This window comes from Crocodylus siamensis, chromosome 4, assembly GCF_052110815.1.
Source record: "Crocodylus siamensis isolate JL-2025a chromosome 4, ASM5211081v1, whole genome shotgun sequence".
NCBI lineage: Eukaryota > Metazoa > Chordata > Crocodylia > Crocodylidae > Crocodylus > Crocodylus siamensis.
Genome location: NC_143398.1, coordinates 75915568 through 75934999, shown reverse-complemented (window position 1 = coordinate 75934999; position 19432 = coordinate 75915568).

The window sequence follows — 19432 nt, the reverse complement described above, 5'->3', positions numbered from 1 at the left end:
CCCTTTAGATGTCTTGCAGTTTTATTGTAAACATTATAACAATGCTCCCAAGTGGACATACAGTTTGTTTTTCCTTATTACTACTTTGACTTGAGGTGAATGATTTTTAGTAGGAATTTCAAAGATATTTTCAATAAAAAGTTACAAAATAATTTATAGAAAACAGAAAGTTTGCTAATGTCCACAGTTGTTCTTAAATATTGTTGCAGGTAAAAACAATTTTAAACTAAATGAACTCCAGTCTAAAAAAATATGACTACCGCACAACTAGCTATCTGGGCGGTTGAACCATCACAGCCTTGAACTGAGTAATCAGCAGCTAGGAAGGAAGGAGACCAGCAAAGACTGCACCCAGTCTCACACAGGTGACAGAGTCAATGCCTCAAGCTGTCAATAGTGTCACCACTGAACAGTGTGGAAGAACATTCTGAGATTGATCTAGGATAGTAGTTCTCAACCTTTTAGACTTAAGGCATACCTCAGAAATCATTAGACATTAGCTTTCACTCTCTCTCTCCTTTGGACAAATTATAAAGCAATTGATTGGTTGCAAACTCAGAAAGGCCGCAACAGCTCACAATGTTTTTGATGCTCTTGGATACATGTTTTAAATCTCTGGGTTTATCTTATGAATCACATACAGGTGTTTACACACCCAACAGTACATATTGCATGGCACTCTGGCTGAGAGTCACTGTTCTTTGAGGGCTAATAGCATGGATACAGTTGTTACATCATTGCTTGCTGTCTGCACTGGAACCATATGAGTGGTGATTGATGTGATGACAGATAGCCTTTCTCCTAGCAGGTGCCATGAAATGGTGCTTGTGCACCACAGTGAACCTTTTAATGTGTGTAGGGTGCGTCCCAGGGCATCCAAACAGTGACTAGCCTGTCAAATTCCTCTAAGCAAGTCAGCTGCTCCTACTGATGTCAATAGGAGTTCTTGAGTAAAAGAAGAAACAAAAGACCAAGCCATCCCATCCTCCAGCAGTTATTTACTGGGAGTAAGAGACAACTGTTCTAGTACCTCACTATAAAACAGGGCCAAAATATATACGTATGCTATTGAGGGGGAAGTTCAGCTTAAGGAAAAAGTGTCAAATTTGATCTGAAAATATGTCCCATTTAGTTTGAAATTTGCTGTAGCCAGCACCATAATTCTCTCTCTCTCTCTCTCTCTCTCTCACACACACACACACACACACACAGAGTTATCTCTCTCTCTCTCTCACACACACACACACACACACACACACACACACACACACACACACACACACACACACACACACACAGAGTTGCAAGCAATGGTTGGTGGAATACAGCAAGATAACTCCAATGGTACTGCCTAGTATTATAACAGAAGAAGCCAAAGCTAAGTGCTCATTCAATTTCTGCTTACAGGCTATTTTCCCTCTGTGCTTCACGTCATAATCTACTGGATCCAAATTAAGACACCAGACTTCAGGGGACACCAAGAAAGGGAAACTGAGAACTCATAGTTTATATTTTAATCTTTATTTTTTTAATTGTGTAATATTTTTATATTTTAATAGGAAGCTAGGGCATGGGATCAGTAGGCCAGGATCTCCTTGGTCATCAAGTCCCAAGGGTGATTAATGAAGAATGCCACAAGTAACCTCCTAATAGTTCCCCCTTCAGCACAACCTATTTCATCCTTTCCAGTTAAGTCCTTAGTCACTTTACTCAGCACAACTTGGTTCATTCTCTATAGCCAGTTCCTTACATGCTTTACTGTTCTTGTACCAATCTCCCATCTTTTCCAGCTGAACTAATAATTTCCCATATGGCATCATATCACATGCTTTACTGAAGGTCAGACAGAACAGCTCCACCACATTTCCCTCAGCTAGAAAATAGGTTATCGCATCACAGAACTAGACCAGGGTTAATCTGGCATGGCCTACATTTGGTAACACTCTTTTCATTTTATCCTATTTTCAATTTATCTGAAATTATTCTTTCCTTCAAAAGTTGCTCTTATATCTCACATACTACTGTGGTCAGATAAATGGGTTTGTCATTGCACAGAAACATTTCTCTTCTTTCTTTAAAAGAGGTCTTACATTTGCTGTACTCTTAGCAGAAGGCATCACTCCCCAATTTGACAGATTATTACAAAAATCTTGCTACCAGACCTGCAAGTTTCTTGACCAATCTGACCTAAGTATATTAAGTTATTTGATGTTTGTATCTCTTCAGCTCTGGCCATTTCCATACCCTCATTCACATTAGTCCCCATTATCAACATCAACCATCCTTATTACAAATTGAGGCAAAATCTTAATTTATTTTTTGAACCACCCTTAAAATATCTTTACTTTCTATCGTATTCTCACTACATAGCAGATCTGTTTTTTGTCTTTTTTTATTTATACAACTAAATAATATTTATTTATAAAAATAAATAATATTCTTTTTTATTTATATAACTAACTAATATTTTATTGTTTATCTTTTATTATTATCTTGACATTTCCTTTTCAAGTTCTAACTCTTCTGACTTTTAGCAATTCTTATTTTATCTCTGCACTTTCTGACCTTTAAAATGGCCACTTTGCAGTGAGGACATAAGGTAAATCATTTGACTGAGAAGAGAAAATCTTGAAAATCTTTACTAAACTCTCACCTATTGGGCCTGGAAAGACAGATCAGTGCTCCACAGTTAACTGAGAAAGAATCATATAGTTGCTTAGCTTACTTCTGTGTTAAGAGCCACAGGGCATACCTTCAGAAGTCCTAATGACACACAGGGGGAAGCAGGGCATTAGGAAGGATCCAGGATCTGCCTTCACAGCGAGGCAGATCATACGCTATCCAGTCTAGCTCAGTTGCTCCGACCTAGATGCTATCACCTGAGCTAAGTCTCTAGTGAAGATGTGTCTACAGATGTAGTGAAATAACACAAAGCTTTTGAATGCTTATGCTTTGCCAGTGCAAAGTGACACAGTAATTTGATAAACTTTACTACTGTAAACCCCACTTTATGCCAGTGCCTCCTGTTTACCCTAGGGGCCTACACAAGTATTAAGTGCATAGTCCATTAGTTCCAACATCTGTAGGGTAAATTAGACCTTCAACTTTATATGCACATTTACAGTACTCAATTTGAGAATATAAAATATTCCACTGAATCATCACAATAATCTAAATGACTAACAAAGGATTATTTGATATTGTTAAAACACCTTTCTAAGATGATATGTAGCCTTCAGAGATGACCGTCAGAGAAAGCGGCCCTTTTCTTTTTATGTTTGCAATCATATATATATTACACACACACAGAGTTTCTTTGCACTATAAGATGGGAGCTTATTGTATTACACCCAATAAAGGATGCAACATGTCTGTTAATTACTTATGACAAAACTGTAATCAATACCAGAAATAGTAAGTGTAATCAGAGAACACCACCGCATTTTTAAAAAATCATAAATGACATTGTAGATGTTTTCCCTTTAAATATTTAGAAGGCTTCCATCTCCATGTACGCAACACTTGGCAGCTATCTTTGTTGTAAACATCAGAAGAAAGAAATACCCACAACTATTCTGTACGTTCATAAAGCTTAGTTTTACTGACAATCACCCATTGGTTTAAGTATAGAAACACTGCTCAAAGTGGAAGGACACAAAAGTAGCAGTGTTCTCCAAGCTCCACCCATTTGACACAGAAGCCAAAATAAAACAGACATAACCTACCAGGTTGTGGTCACCATCCTTGGATATTTCCTGGAATTCACTAAGTACTTCCCTGGTCTTCACTGACCCTTGGGAATATTCCACTTGAGTCCATATGCTCTGCCAGTCTCCACTCTTAGGATGCTACCCATGGAGGTACGCCTTGAACAAGCCAGGGGTGAAGTAGGGGTAGGAGAGGCATGTTGATGGTTAGACTAGCATTCAGTGGATTCAAGTAGCACCCCTCCCCCTAGAGTAGCCTAATGAGGGTACCTTATTTTAGAAAAACTCCCAGGCCATTCCAGTGGCTAGCACAGTCAGAAGGAACAAACGTAGCTTGAAGTCATTTTAGCTCCCATTTCCTTTGGGTTGTAATTTCCAGGCTCAAAGAAGCACAACACAAAATCTTACTCTGTGAGTTTGACTGTACTTGTCTCAGTGGGAAAAAAGAAGTTAAAACTAAGAACGTAGCACTTGCATTTGCACACAAACATTTGTCCAAAAGGATTCATAAGAGCATCCACTACTTCTCCTCAATTATAAAGCACTCTATAGCAAAAGAACCTAAAATGCATCAAAAGAAAAGGTATCCAGGTCACCTTTTCAAAAGAAAAGAGCATGAGTCACAAGGATTCTTCCAGTGCCTTGACTATTGCAATGACAGGGAGTGTGTTGGGGAAAAAATACACCATGCAAAACATACAATTGAGATGAAAAAATATTTTTCACATAAAATAATAGTGCTCTTTTTAAGTCTGATATCTCAAGACCTTTCCATGGCAAAAGTATTTCAGTGAGAATGTCCTTTGTTTAATGGTATGAAACCACAACTTCGGTCCTTAAAAAGGGTCATGAACTCAGAAGTATAGCAAGCCAGCTCCATGCCCTGGGTTGTCATGGTATATGGGATAGTACCTGCTGCTGTGGCACTGATGGTGGCTGCACAGCCAGCTATTGCTGCAGCAGCAGCTGTTTTAAACAAAGACATACCCCATGAAACCTATTTAAAAAACAAAACAAAACCCACTGATAACATTTTCAGGTGCTAAACTGTAGAGCACCTGTGGTTTGGAAACTTGTAAGTATCACTGACAAAGAAGTATTGTATTTGTATATGTATTTGCATATTTAAACACTCATATATACAAAACCAGACACACAAATGGCATTTTAGAAATGTGCCCCTTAAATATTTATTTTAAAATATCTTATTCTTCACAAAGACATTTTGTGAAGCCATTGCAACACTGCACTATTTCCCACTTAGTTAACAACCTCTTCAGTCACATGTGCAACACATGTTAAGTACTAACCCTGCAATTTATACCCCTACACCTGTAAATGAGGGACAAATGAGGTCAAGGAGCTTCCTTCCAGCATAAGGATCTAAAGGATTTGGGCCATATGTAATAAGCAATGGATGGTGCATGAACTCTGTGCCTGCATTTGTGTGCTTAGCTATTTTAAAGCAGTGCTTTCTAAACTGTGATCCAGGGATTACCAGTGGCCTGCAAAGCCACCATAAAGTGTCTGGAGATCATTCCTGACCCTCTGTGCTTTTCAAGGTCTTCATTTAAAAAGTTGATGATATGGCGACCTGATGATCATACTAACTTTTGAGGGTAGACAACGGTCCATTTGTCCAAAAAGTCTGTATCACTGGCTTAAGGAATAGTTATTGTTTTTGAGGATTAAAATTTATGTGAAAGCAATAAATCACTCAACCTCATGCTGGTAAATGTTCACAGACTTTAGGATAGCAACCAAATGATAGAGTGAGATGTGGGAACGGAAAGTAAAGTCTCAAATGGTAGCACTCTGAAAAGTCAACTTTATATCTTGTTTTAAATTTGAAGGGGGAAAGGGAAAAAGTATTCCAAAAATGTTCTTCTTTGAGGCTTTGAGGATGACTGTTTCTAATTATTGTTGTTTTCCTTTGATTTGATATGGACTTTGGTGTTCAGATCAGTTACAAGTCCTGTTAGCAGGCTAGAGGTGCAATCTTGCTAACTAAACAGACATGTCTTGTTCAGGATGGTTAGGTAGGATTTCATTACAGCTCTCATGTTGGGTGGTTATGACATATAGTTCTAAATGGCAGATGCTTTAATGCCTATGTCAGGCTCTATGGTGACAAATAGTCACCACTGCACAAACACATTTATTCCAATACATGACATTTTATTGGGGGGAGGAAACTGTCCAATCAGAAACAGCATGCATTCTGCACTGTTACTGAGTGGGACAGGCACCTTTGACTATTCAGTCCACAAATAGACACTCTCTGCACTAAGTGATATAGTGGTAACTAAATATATTTTTTTCCTGGTTACAAGACTGCAGCTATTTTTATAGAAGAAATATAATGTGTTTATAAGATTTTTTCATACTATAGTTTTATAGTTATACAACTATCTATTTGCTTTGACCATAATCTACTTGGACCAGGGAATTTCTTTTCAGTATGTGTAAGCACCGGGAGCCGCTGATGCATGGTTAATTGGCACTGCTATGGTACAACATACAAATATACCCTTCACCTGCATGTAGTGCCTGTTCACATAGTTATATTGTATAATATTAGTGATATTTAATATGTTATCTGGTAATGTCATAGAATTGCTAATAAGCACGACGTTGTGAAACAACTTTAGTTCACAAGAGACTAAATCAGATCATCTTTTTTAGCTTTGTTTCCCCCTATGCAACAATTACATATTTATTTTAACCTTTTTTACACTATTTTGATTTCCAGACACAAAAATGATGTAAAAGTCTAGGTGCTCAAACCCTTTTATATTTCCAAAGCAAACTAATTCAAAATTAGTTGCATTTTTAGGAGGAGTGGGGAGGGAGAATACTTTCAATTGTATTGTTTTTGAAGTCTCCTTTCAGCTAATTTCCTTGGAAAACAGGCACTGTCTTGGCAGAGTCCCCTGAAACTCTGTCGGTAATGTTCCCCTCACATTATGTCCTTTCACACCTGAGATTCTCTGGGAGTTAAGCCCCAGCCCATAATGAGCCATCCTCGCAAGCTTAGAGTCTCCCCTCCACCAATATCTAGGTAGAGGAGAAACTGTTCTGAGAAAACTGGAACAGAGCAGCACAGTGCTGAATTACAAACTGTAAAACAAGGTTTTCTTGTCAACTGACGTGGTAGTCACTAGTTTTACAAGTATGAATGATACAATTATTAAATATTTCATCCCCAAGACCACTATTTTAATATCTAGCTGTTAAATCCCACTCATTGATTAAATAATTCCCTGAGAACAAAATGAAAGCAAACTAAACTAAATGATGCCACATGTGCAGGCAAAGTCTATTTGGGTCTAGCAAATGAGTGTCCTATTTAGTCGAGTACTTGCATGAGATTTTTAAAAGGTGCTGGCATGAAGATGATACCAAAAGCTAGAACTTTAGTTGGGGAAGTCTACAGACTCACAGGAAATCTGCAAAGGCTGAATTTATGCTAAGTCCTTATTTGGGCATTGCCAATTTCCATCTGATAACTTTTGGTGAGGATGCTGAGGCAGAGAGGCTTTTTCACAAGTCTAAAATTTTTAGAAATATATGCAAATCATTAATTTTTATATGCAAGACACACTGTCTTTATCTATTTCAGTTCAGTACAGATAAGGGCAACTTTTATATCTAATCTTTATGAAGGTAAAGGAACAATTATCCTAGTTACTCACGTGTAAGACGAGGTGCCCAACTACAGAGGTGTACATCATGAGCCTTTTGGCTGTGGACTAATATCAAGCACAGTTTGTATTCTCTGTAAGTAGGTGCTAAAGTGCTACTTAAAGGTATGTTTACAGAGTACCTGTGCTAAGACTTTCAGCAGGTTCAAGAAAAGGTAAAATGCATCATTTCTGGGTGATCCAAGTCTATGGGTACTATATAAATACCCACACCACTGGTGGAGAAAAGAAGAATAAGGAAGGGGAGCTGATCTCTGTGTATGACACGGGACCTAGTCAGACTCTTAAGATCCAGGTTCAAAGCACAAAGGTGGGGGGTACAGCTCCCTGTGCTAGCAACCTGTTCTCCCCAGCTCTTCCCATTCTTATACTACATTTGCTTATCAAAATCCAGGATCGATTACCTACAGTGAATTCCCTAAGTTTAGCAATATTCAGGAATTCCATAGGCTCGAGTTGTGCCCTGTTGTCTATTCCTGCAGTCTTCAGCATTCCATGAAGTTGAAGCAGTTTAAGTGTGAAAACACAATTGAAACTGGGAACCTTTGAGATAGCAACACTTCTGAAATATTGCTGAAGCAGTCCATTATGAACAGGATGAACACATCAATTTTGCTTTTGTCCTAGGGAGTTTCAGATGTTCATAAATTAACATAGATTCTGTCTGCTGGCCATCTATGTCATTTCTACATTTGCTTACAGTTTCATCAGAAGTGAGTGCTGTATTTTCAGTAGTCATTCTTCATGTCCTTCCTTATGGGCAGCTATTAAATAAGACAGTATATGTATACAAAGCCTAATTTCCAAGCCTGGAATTTGTTTCTTTCAATTTGTTTCTCACCTTTGCCTTTCAAATTTTCTCTGAATCAATTTATTTCACTATACTGTTGTCTATATAGGCTTTTGTGCCTATACTTATTATTAATCATGCTTTTGTGCTTCCTCATTGAATTCTTAAAGATTTCTTTTTGCATGTTGCTGCATGTATAATTTAGCTTTATCCCAAGTGTTTTCCTGATGTATCTCACATTTCTCCAAGGTTATCACATTTTCTATTTTCCTCTCCACAGTGGTGGGCATTTTCTGTACTTTAGGCTGTTGCCCCATTGCTGACACCTTGCTTTTCTTTTGTGGCCTTTTTTATTTTTACAAATAATTTCCTCAGTTGTTGAATTATGATGTTTACACCATATGCTTTCAGCAGCTTGGTATATTAGTTATTTGCCTTTCCAGGTACCGGTAATAGAGTTTTACAAGCCTATTGATAATTGCATCTGGACAATACTTAGTTTCTATTGAGGCAATGCATTAATATTCTTTGAAAACAATTTCTTTATTGTTAATTCTTGACTCTTCTCATTTTTTTTTATTATTAGGGACTTATTAAAATTGTGATTTTGCATTTTTCACAGAAACTGCAATTTCAGGCAGGCCCCACAAAGAAGCATAGGCTCTGTACTTTTGGCAGGCTCCCTAACCCACCCCTCCGAAAACCAAAACTCACTGAAAGCTGACCCCCACCCCTTGTTGCTGATTGGCTGTGAGGGCTGTCCATAATACAGCTCCACCCCTCATCACCAATCAGTGGTGAGAGGTGGGGCTGCATGATAGACAGCCTTTACAGCCAATCAGCAGCAAGGGGCAGGACCACCACGGCCCTATAGTCGGTCAGAGATGTGGGGGAGCCTCCTGCAGTCTTTCCCCAGAAGTGGCTGCTAGCCCCATGGTCTGCCTGTGAAATCAGCTGGCAGCCATTCTGAGTTTAGTAGACCCCTACCTATTAATCCTTATTCAAAAAGTATTCTTTCATTGATGTGGTTGCATGTTTTTCCCTTCAAACATTTGCATTATTTTTCTAAGGTTTCTTAACCTTTTTTGTCATTATTCTCAGCACAGAACCAATGCGTTCTTGGGGAGATGATTGGGAGCTATTTTCTGTCAGTCTCACATAGCATAGCACACATGCAAAATTTCCAGGATATTCTAACTGTGTCCCAAGCCCTCTGAAAGAACAACAGTGGTAATGCATCCCATTTTTGCAACTGGCAACTGAGTCTTCTTCCCAGATAGGTACAAGGAAAAAATCATAGAATCATAGAAAATCTGGGTTGGGACCTTGGAAGGCATCTAGTCCAGCCCCCTGTTTAAAGTAGGACCATCCCCAGCTATATCATCCCAGAAAAGTTTTGTCTAGCCAGGTATTAAAAACCTCCAAGGATGGAGATTCCACATCTCTGGGTAACTTGTTCCAGTGCTTTACCACCCTTCTAATGAGAAAGATTTTCCTAATATCTAACCTAAACTTTCCTTGCTACAACTTGGGACTATTGCTATCTTCTACCCAACATGAAGACAACAAGTTCTTGCATATGGAAATTTCCACACATGATTAGACAAGTGGTTAATCTAATGTAGTATTTTGTGTACTCTGAGAATGGCCAGAACTAGATGTTTTACTGAAAATACAAGAAACTCCAAAAAGGTTTTCTGTTGGGAAAATTTCTTCCTAGCTTGTAGTTACAACCCTAAACTATGAAACATGTAGCCCTTCCAAACTTTTGTTAGTCCTATGTAATGCAATCAGTAATGGCTGAAATGGGCCTGAAATGAAATTCCCCACACATGTTAGTCTGCACAGGGTTTTACAAGAACACCAGCTTTTACTTATAGAAAATGGTAGGTTTCAGAAAAGAGGCTCCTGGGAAGAAATTTATTCTGTATTAAGCAGCAATAATGACCTTGAACCTGACCTACATTATGCCATGTTGCTATCAGAACTTCTTGCACAACTGCAAAGATGTTTTAAAGCTGTCAAGGTCACCATGCTACTGTACTATATTTCACTACTATGGGGACATGCTCTATAATTGAGGTTACTTGAGATTAGTTAGTCCAAGAAGTAAAACTGTTGGTCTTAGCAGGCAGTTCACTTCTCTGCTCTGTTTCACACAGCTTCACTTAGTAGCTTATTGTACTTAAGTGTTATGGGCTCATCTCTCTCAGATTTCCTTAGGCCTCAAGAAGTGTTGTTCAAAGTACACCAGAATATACATATATACATGTTACAAAATGATGACTTTGGCATACATGTGGGAGTTTGAGACATGATGAAAACATGTTAAATTGTAGTTTTAGTTTCCAGTTTAAGACAGAACCTTTGGGCAAGTGCCTGGCCCTACATTAAGTCCCCTCTGATGTTCAGTGGCATAAAAGAGATATGAAGTGGTCCTGAAAGAGTGTCTGACAATTGCTGTGGAGTGGGGGGAAGTGTGATTGCTATCCAGCTCTCCCCGGTCCCGACAGCATACATAACAGGGGAGAATGTCAAAACAGAAATCCTGGGTTGGCAGGATCACACTTGGGGGATTATTACAAATCAGTACCACTTTACTCAGCACTGAGTTTGACCCTACTTGTGCTGAGGATCAAATCAATTTCTGGTTCAGAAACAAAAACCTAGAGATCCACCTTTGCCTCCTCAAGAGGGCCAAGGGCAGCCCTGCTTCACCTTTTAAATTCACTCCTTATAGTTTCTTTCTGGCCTGGGGAAGTGCAGCCTTATATTCAGTATGGTAACACTTCTCTCTTTCTCTCAGTCAGTAAAACCGTGGTGTGTTAAATTAGTTGTAAAGCAATGGTAAGGCAAATTTAGCCATTGGTTGGGTTGGCTCTGGAGAGGCAATAGTCCCCATTAGTAACTATGTGAGCTCTTTGCTTTGCTCCGTAGCATAACTAGCCCCCTATGCATGCTTCATAGCTTTATTCCAGTCAACCTTCCTCCACAGCCAGGACCTTGCTCCCATATTGAGCCCTCTACTCCTTGGCCACATCCTTATCTTCTCCAGTTCTAAGCCACCTCACACAACCTGACTCCTTGCTCTGATCACTCTGATGATTTTTCTCAAGGGGATCCCATTGCCCCAATCCAACAGGCCCTTTCAGGCAGTTTCCTCCACCTTGCCATGATTTTCACCTCCACTCCAATTTATCTGCCCTTATCCACTATACTATGCTCTTACCCACCTCTAATCAGTAGTGTCCTATGGACACTCAGCATACAAGAGTAAAGCAAGAAGGTGTAAGGGCAATAGCTGCTGTGGAACATGGATAAAGTTGAGCATACAGTTTGTGTTACATAAGCAATACCATGTGCATCCCTCTGGTACTTTTAAGAGAAAATTCCTATATGCTAACTTCATGGATCTGTAAAGAATTAAGAGATTCCTTCACCTGATTCTGACATCCAGTCCAGCTGCTCCAAGAAGACCTAATGATGATCAGGAAGAGAGCAGGCACTTATCTGCACGTAAATCATGATATCTTGCAGTTTATAATTAACCCAGGCAGTTAGAGAAGTCTTTTCAGAAAAATTACCAGTAGGATGTCAAGTGCATTTTTTGATTGAACAATCAAATAAAAAATGGTACTCCAGGTACACTGACGTATGAGCTTAGAGTCTTGGTTTAAAATCCTCTTGGGGAAGTTTTGCATATTAGTAACACAGGATCAATGCTTAAGTTCCAGGCAAACCAGAAAGAGTAATAATAAACTGACTAGCTAAAAAGATATCCTGGCAAAGCAGTTGTAAAAGAGTATTTTTAAATTAGTAACTAGACAACTCAGACCTATAATTACACCTAGAGAAAATAGCAAAAGAATATTTTAGTTATGAAATGTGAAAGAGCCAGCTTACAGTAGAGTCTGCTTGCCTGTAGTATCATTATATTTAAACACATTTATGTATTTGAATACTACAGCAAGCTAGGCAATGAGATCTCTCTGGATAAAATTCTTACAGTATTTAAAGCTAATCATGTAAGTGCTAATCATTATTAATGGATTAACTGCTTGCGTTTCCTTTGATATTATTTACTTAAATTTTTTTTTAAAAAAACAAGTCATTGTGCATCATGAATTAATTTATTTAAGCACCCAACCTTAATTTATTTCCTTAGTAGCTAATGCATACTATCCCAATAAAAGAGTGCAACCAAGAGGTTCAAAGATAGTGGCCTACAGTTAGGTACTTTCAGGCTAATGGGAGCTGTGTCAGCACTTCTCATAATTAGGCCAGTCCCTAAATATAGATGATGCATGTTCCCATGGACTCACTGTCTCCAAAATGGACCATTGTCTATAATGAACAATTGAGCATGAGTGGCAAGCCTCCTCTAAAGAGAGGATAGTACAGCTAGAGAAGGGTGAGGTTGAAATAGATGGCGTTGAAGCATTGCATGCTTCATGTAATTGCAACCATGTAGCAGGTTGCTGCCTCAGGGCCTTTTCAGCCAAGCTTTGGCCCCTTTCACTAGCATTTCTCAGCTAATCTCAGTAGTACAGACTTTAAATCTGCTGGCCTTTGCTGTTTGGAGCACCTTCCAGCCTGCCCCAGGCATATATGGTCTTTCATCACACATAGAAAACAAACAAAAACCTTATTGCATTGCATTAAGGCCTTTGCCACAGTGTTGCACCCAATTCTTATAAATAAACTAAACAGTTGCAGTGCAGATTATTACACACTCTGGTGGGTGGAAAACTGGCTTATGAGACGCACCCAGAAGGTGGTGGTGGACGGGTTGGTTTCTACCTGGAGAAATGTGGGTAGCGGAGGTAGCGGAGTTGCCCAAGGTTCTGTCCTGGGACCGGTACTATTCAGTATCTTCATTAGTGAATTGGAGGAGGGAGTAGAAAGCACTCTGCCCAGGTTTGCAGACAACACCAAACTATGGAGGGAGGTAAACAAACTAGAGGGCAGGGAGCAAATCCAGGTGGATTTTGCCAGGCTGGGGAAATGAGCCGAACAGAATAGGATGCAGTTTAACAAAGGTAAGTGCCATGTGTTGCACCTAGGGAGGAAGAATCACCAACACTCCTATAGCCTGGGAGGCATCATTTTAAGCAGAACAATGGTGGAAAGGGATCTCAGAGTCATAGTCAACTCCAAAATGAACATGAGTCACCGATGTGATGAAGTAGTAAGTAAAGCTAACCAACCACACTCTTTCTTGCATAAGTAGGTGCATCACAAACAGGTCTAAGGAAGTGATACTTCCCCTCTATGCGGCATAGTCAGGCTGCAGCTGGAGTACTGTGTCCAGTTTTGGGCACCGCATTTCAGGAGGGATGTAGATAACCTGGAGAGGGTTCAGAGGAGGGCCACCCATCTGATTAAAGGCCTACAGGAAAAACCCTATGAGGACTGATTGAAGGACCTGAATCTCTTCAGCCTCTGCAAGAGAAGGCTGAGAGGTGGTCTTGTGGCCATCTACAAACTCATCGGGGGAGGAGAGGGGGGCATCAGGAAATAGGGGGTACAATGTTTACCGGGGTGCCCATCAGGGTAACTAGAAATAATGGCCACAAACTGAAGGAGAGCAAATTTAGATTGGACATCAGGAAAAAATTCTTAACTGTGAGGGTTGCCAATGGGATATGTTTCCAAGGGAGGTGGTGCTATCCCCTTCCTTGGAGGTATTTAAGAGGAGATTGAACAAACACCTGACTGGGGTCATCTAACCCCAGCACTCTTTCCTGGCCGGGGTGGGGGTCGGATTCAATGATCTAATAGGACCTTATGAAATCTATGCATTGGACTTTGGGGCCAGATACAGACATTACACTTTTACCAGTATAAGTGATCTATACCTATACAGAACAGAAGTTCAGCACACAAAATTGGTAACAGAACAGAAGTTCAGCGCACACAGTCTGGTTACAAATGACGCACCCCGTTCTAAGAGTTGAACAACCCCTCCCCATCTCCTCAAAGGGCAAATGTGTGTTTTGTACAGAAAACCGTGTAACTTAGATCAATTCTGCCTCCAGGTTTTTGAATGTCTGTACCTAGCCTTGGTACTTCTCCTCCAGTTTGCCCCCTGGTTCCCCCTTCTGGGTTTTTGTTTTCCAGTGAGCCACACTCTCATTAACATTCCCACAGCAGCAGTCCTTCAGTCTAACTAGTTGCCTTTCCTGTTACAAACCAGGATTAGCATTGTAATTGCTCCATCCCTGAGATGTATAATCAGTATTTCTCCAGGAACTAATGCCAGTCAGGATACGAGACTATGTGGGAGGGGATGGACTGTATGGGGGGGAAAGGTGTTGACTACATCCCTCCCCTAACTTCAGCCAGTTCATTAGAAAGCTGCATTCAAAAACAGAAATGCCATGGAATGAAGCTACACACAGAGTCCCCAAAGGGGTTCTTCTGAAAGCAGTTCAAGTCACAGATTGGTTTTAATTTTTTTGTTCACATTCACATTGTCAATTAAGCCGTAATTCATTTTGATGCCAAATGGACGTCAAGATCTGCAAGAAAGTGAATATTAATTTATCAAAGCACAGTTACTTCTTATGTCATGTAATGAACCTCATATATTCAATGGATTTAGTTTGTTGTGTCTTGCCCCTTCACTGCTTTTATCTATGCTGAGAATAAATTGCAAGCTGGCCCCAGTGCTGAGGGCTTCCTACCTGAAGCTGTGACAGTCACGACAGCTGAGGGTTTAGGCTGAACTGTGACAGACACTCTATTCAGACATCTCTTAGATTGTCCTAATGCTGATGACCTAATAGGAGAGGTTTAGGACTAAACCGGTACTACTGGAAAACATGGACAAGATTCTTCCAAAAACCTAGAACATGGAAGAACTGCAAAGGCAACATACTACGTATACAGGTATTCAGGTTGCAATCTGCAAAAGATTACAAAACTACAGACTTTCTTGAAGGCAGGCAGGCAGGCAGGCAGGCAGGCAATCTCATTCTATTGTGTGTAAATGTTTACATAGTATGTATCATCATAGTAATGAAGTGCCTTGGCAATAGGGCATCAACAAAAGACTGAGAACCAAGTCCTAACTCTGCCACAGATGTCTTAATGGAACCACTTAACTAAATCCATAAAGCACTTGGGTATTGCAATGCCTAACTTTCAGGTGCCTTGTAATCTTCAGCCCTTAGTTATGTATCCAGGTTCCCTATATAATGCAAGAAAAGTTATAGTCTAACAGTGGGATTCCCAGACACCAAAAAAACAGACTTCAGAGCCGTCTAAGGTAGCAAATAGCATGTACCAAGGAGAAAAGAGCTAGAGTCCTGTCCCTCAGAGGAAATTAGGCACCTCTGGGTTAATGGAAAATGATTTGGAATTCCTCTACTTCAGGGATGGGCAATTATTTTGGGTGGAGGGCTGCTTATTGAGTTTTGGCAAGCTATCGAGGGCCATGTGACAGGCAGCCAGAGGCAGATAAATATTCATTTTCTAAATTTTTTAGGAGTCCCGCAGGCCAGATAGAATGGCCTGGAGGGTTGCATCCGGCCCAGGGGCTGCATTTTGCCCACACCTACTCTACTTGAATTTCAAACTATAGAATCATGGAAAAGTAGGGCTGGAAGGGGCCTCCAGAGGTCATCTAGTCTAACCCCCTGTATAAGTCAGGATTATCTCTGTTCAAACTGTCCTATACAAATCCATTGTCCAACTTGTTAGAAAAACAACACAGTCACCTTGAAGAAAGAGACTTCTCACACACCCTGCCATTTTATAACCAATAGTCTAGTGGTTAAAGCACTCACCTGGTGAATCAGACCCATTTCCAAACTCCTACTTTCCTGGATTTGGAGTCAAGATTTAACTATGAGTCTTCAAAGTTTCAGGCTACTGTTCCAAAAAATCAAGCAGTTGGGTATTTCAAGATGAGTACTATGGGTGACTGGTGCCTTCTGAGTCGGTGGGGGGCATGTGCCCCCTGCAGTGGCCAGTCAGCGACCGGGGGGAGGGTGTTCCCCGCAGCTGATCTTGCTGAACGGGGTGAGGGGGCCCCCTAGCAGCAGATCACGCCAACCTGGAAGCACGAATGGGGCACCCAGAAGTGCCAGTGGCACTTCTCCTGGCACCCCCATTCCCCCCGCTGGTGCTTGCAGGAGGGGGCACCAGTGCTCCCACCTGCTTCCCTACCCATTGCTTAAGTGGGGAGAGCTGGCTCTCAGGGGGTGCACCAGCGCTCTCAGGGGGTGCATGTGCACCCCCTATGCATTGCCACTGATGAGTACCTCTCATTTTTCCCCTTGAACTCAGTTCCCAACCATTCACAACATATGCCCCAACCACTGGATTACAGAATTAGTCTGTCTGGCTTTCTCTCTCACCCAACAAGTATTTCATCAGTTATATAAAGTGGAACAGTTCAAAGAAGAGAGAATGAGAGAAGCAACAAAATAGGCCTGCTCTGAGAATGAGTATTAGATTGGGCCCCACAGATGATGCATAGAAGCAGGAAAGTCTGGCTTGATAATATTGCTAAGACCTTGGCATCCGCTTGGACTCTGAGCTCTTCAGTGCAATCAGGACTTAGTTTTGTGGATACCCACTAACATAAACATAGGCATCTATACTTAGATCCACAAAGGGAATTAAATGCCTAATGACCACTTTAGGTGTTAGGTCCAACATTAGGTCTTCAAAAATAACTGCATAACCTTGGAGAAATCTTCAAATCTGTAGTGCCTTGGTTTTCACCTGTAGATTTCCCCAGCCACATAACGTAGCTCTTTTGGGCATGCCCAAAAGCACCTCACTATTGTCAATGTCAACAGCTTGCCTCAAAGCCACAATGGGATTTGCAGAACAGGGATGCATCTGCCTATATAAGAGGTGTTTCACTTCCCACCTACCAGACCTGATATTGCATGAAACATAGCTGGAGGAACTCTTTTGGTTTCTACAAATGCACACATTTTATGCAGTAACTCAATGGATTAGAGAATTTGATCCTATATATTTCACATCTACCAATAAAACTGCTAGGCTATGGGGTATTCTAGAGTGAGGGAGCACTCTCAATTCTTTCAGAAGCTGTTCTGTTTAAATGGTTATTAGGACAGAGAGAGAAGAAGAAAAAGAGACAAAGAAAAAGAGCATTATAACATAAATGTTAGCACGCTTAACTGAGAGGGTTGAGATTTGGGCCACGGTTCCTGCTCTAAATGAATACTTCATGTAAAATATTTAATCCTTGGAGCAGGTACTTGAATCTTAGCTTCCTACATCCCACATGACTATCTGAGCCACTGGACTGGCTCAGTCAGTCAGTCTGGCCCTGTTATTTATACAAAATGAAAATGCTCCAGACTGAAAGCACTCTAGCCCTATATAGCACCATATAGTGTTGGGCCAGGGCATTCACTGGGGATGTGGTAAGTGTGGAGTTCAAGTTCATATTCTGAATCAGGCAGAACAAGTTTTTGAAACAATCTTCCACAGGTCAGGTGGATACTTCAGCTACTATGATACTATCCAAGAGCTTCTCTGTATTTTTCCACAGATGGGAAATTTAGGCATAAGCACCCAGCTCCCAGAGAAGCTTCACAGATAAAAATCCCACGTAGTGGGTAGCAACCACTTTACCTGAGGTGGACACCTAAGGCCTGCTCCTTTCCTCTGCTTTTCATTCCTGGCACTGTTCATTTATCAACTTGCTGAGAACTATTTCCTTATATGCCTAATTCTTCCTATGGATTTTAGATTAAACTTGGCCAGTTAACCTATGGCAGAGGATTCCACTAGGCAGCAGAATACTGCCACACATGTGCCTCAGGGCTAGGGACAGACACTCAAAGCCCGAGCCTGAATTAATTCAATCTTTGCACGTTAGTCTAAGCTGTGTAGCTTAGACTGATTAATAACAGGACAGACATTCTCTGTTAAATCAGGAAATGCAGCCACATGCCTGTAGTGGCTCAAGCCAGAAGCCAGGGGGTGCTAGAGCATGTCTGCCAGCCACTGCCAAAGGGGAGGGAAGAGAGATGCCCTCCAAGGCTCTCACCCCTGCTGGATCAGAGGGGGCATGGCCAGGTACCAGCCGGGGCTAGCACAACACACGGGATGCCAGCCACCAGCCTGCATGGTGGGGGGCAGTTGCTGCCAGACTGAGGAGTGGGGATGGGGAAGAAGTCCTTTCTTTGAAGCAAGCATGTATTGAACACAGCAATTTGCAAAACATACAACAGGGAACTACCAAAAATCTTTGCCTAAGCTAAGATACAGCCCAGTAAAACACAGCATAGACAACTTAGTCTAACTTAAAATGTAAACTAAGACGACAAGAGAAAGCCTTGTATTAATCTTACATAATCCTGTGTCTCCTTACAGCCAGGCATTCAGAAAGGCTTTGTTGAGGTATTCCCACCTTTTACAGGGTCTGCTTTACAACGTAAATGTCGCTTTCTGGTGAGAGGGGACAGAGGGAGAAATTAACTCGCTTCCTACTGGCTGCAGGCAAGCTTCAGAGATTGTGGCCAAACCCTGGTGCTCCCCATGGGGAGAGAGGAAACAGAGGAATTAACTCTATCCCTGCCTGATTGCAGGCAAGCCATGGAGGTGTGGCTGGGGCTGGCAAACCTCAGCTGCAGTCCACAGGGTTTGTCAGTGGGGAGAGAAAATGGAAGGAGGAATTTGCCTTAGGGACCATGGCAGACCAGTGTCTGGCCATGTCCCACCCCTGCTCCAGCTAGAGAGCAGAGGGAAGGGGCCAGCCCAGTTCTCTGGAGCAGAGAGCAGAGCCCAGCCAAGCCTAGATAGCATGCTGGGATGCTGGAGGAGCCTGGTTTAACTTAAGCCAGGAAGGGGTCTGGAACAGACAATGTATAAACCGGTTTGAGACAAATCAGTTAAGTCTGATACTACATTCAACCAGGTTTATCTCAAACCAGTTTGAAAATGGCTGAAATAAGTTTATGTGCATATCTGCTCTGTTACAGGTTTAAACCAGTTTTTGTGTAATGTCTTGTACTTAGCCCAGAAGACAGTACCAGCTTTTACAGTACCAGTCAGTTCCTGCTGGATGTCCGTCCTTTCTCCTTTTTCTACCCTTTCCTTTGCCTGCTCCCTCAAAAGCCATACGTTGTTTAGCAAAAAAGCCAAGGCCTTGCTATTTAGAAAGTAGTCTGGAGAATGGAAGATGTAACACATCAAGCAACTTATTCTTACACTCCTTTTGTGAGCCTAAAGCCTAAGCT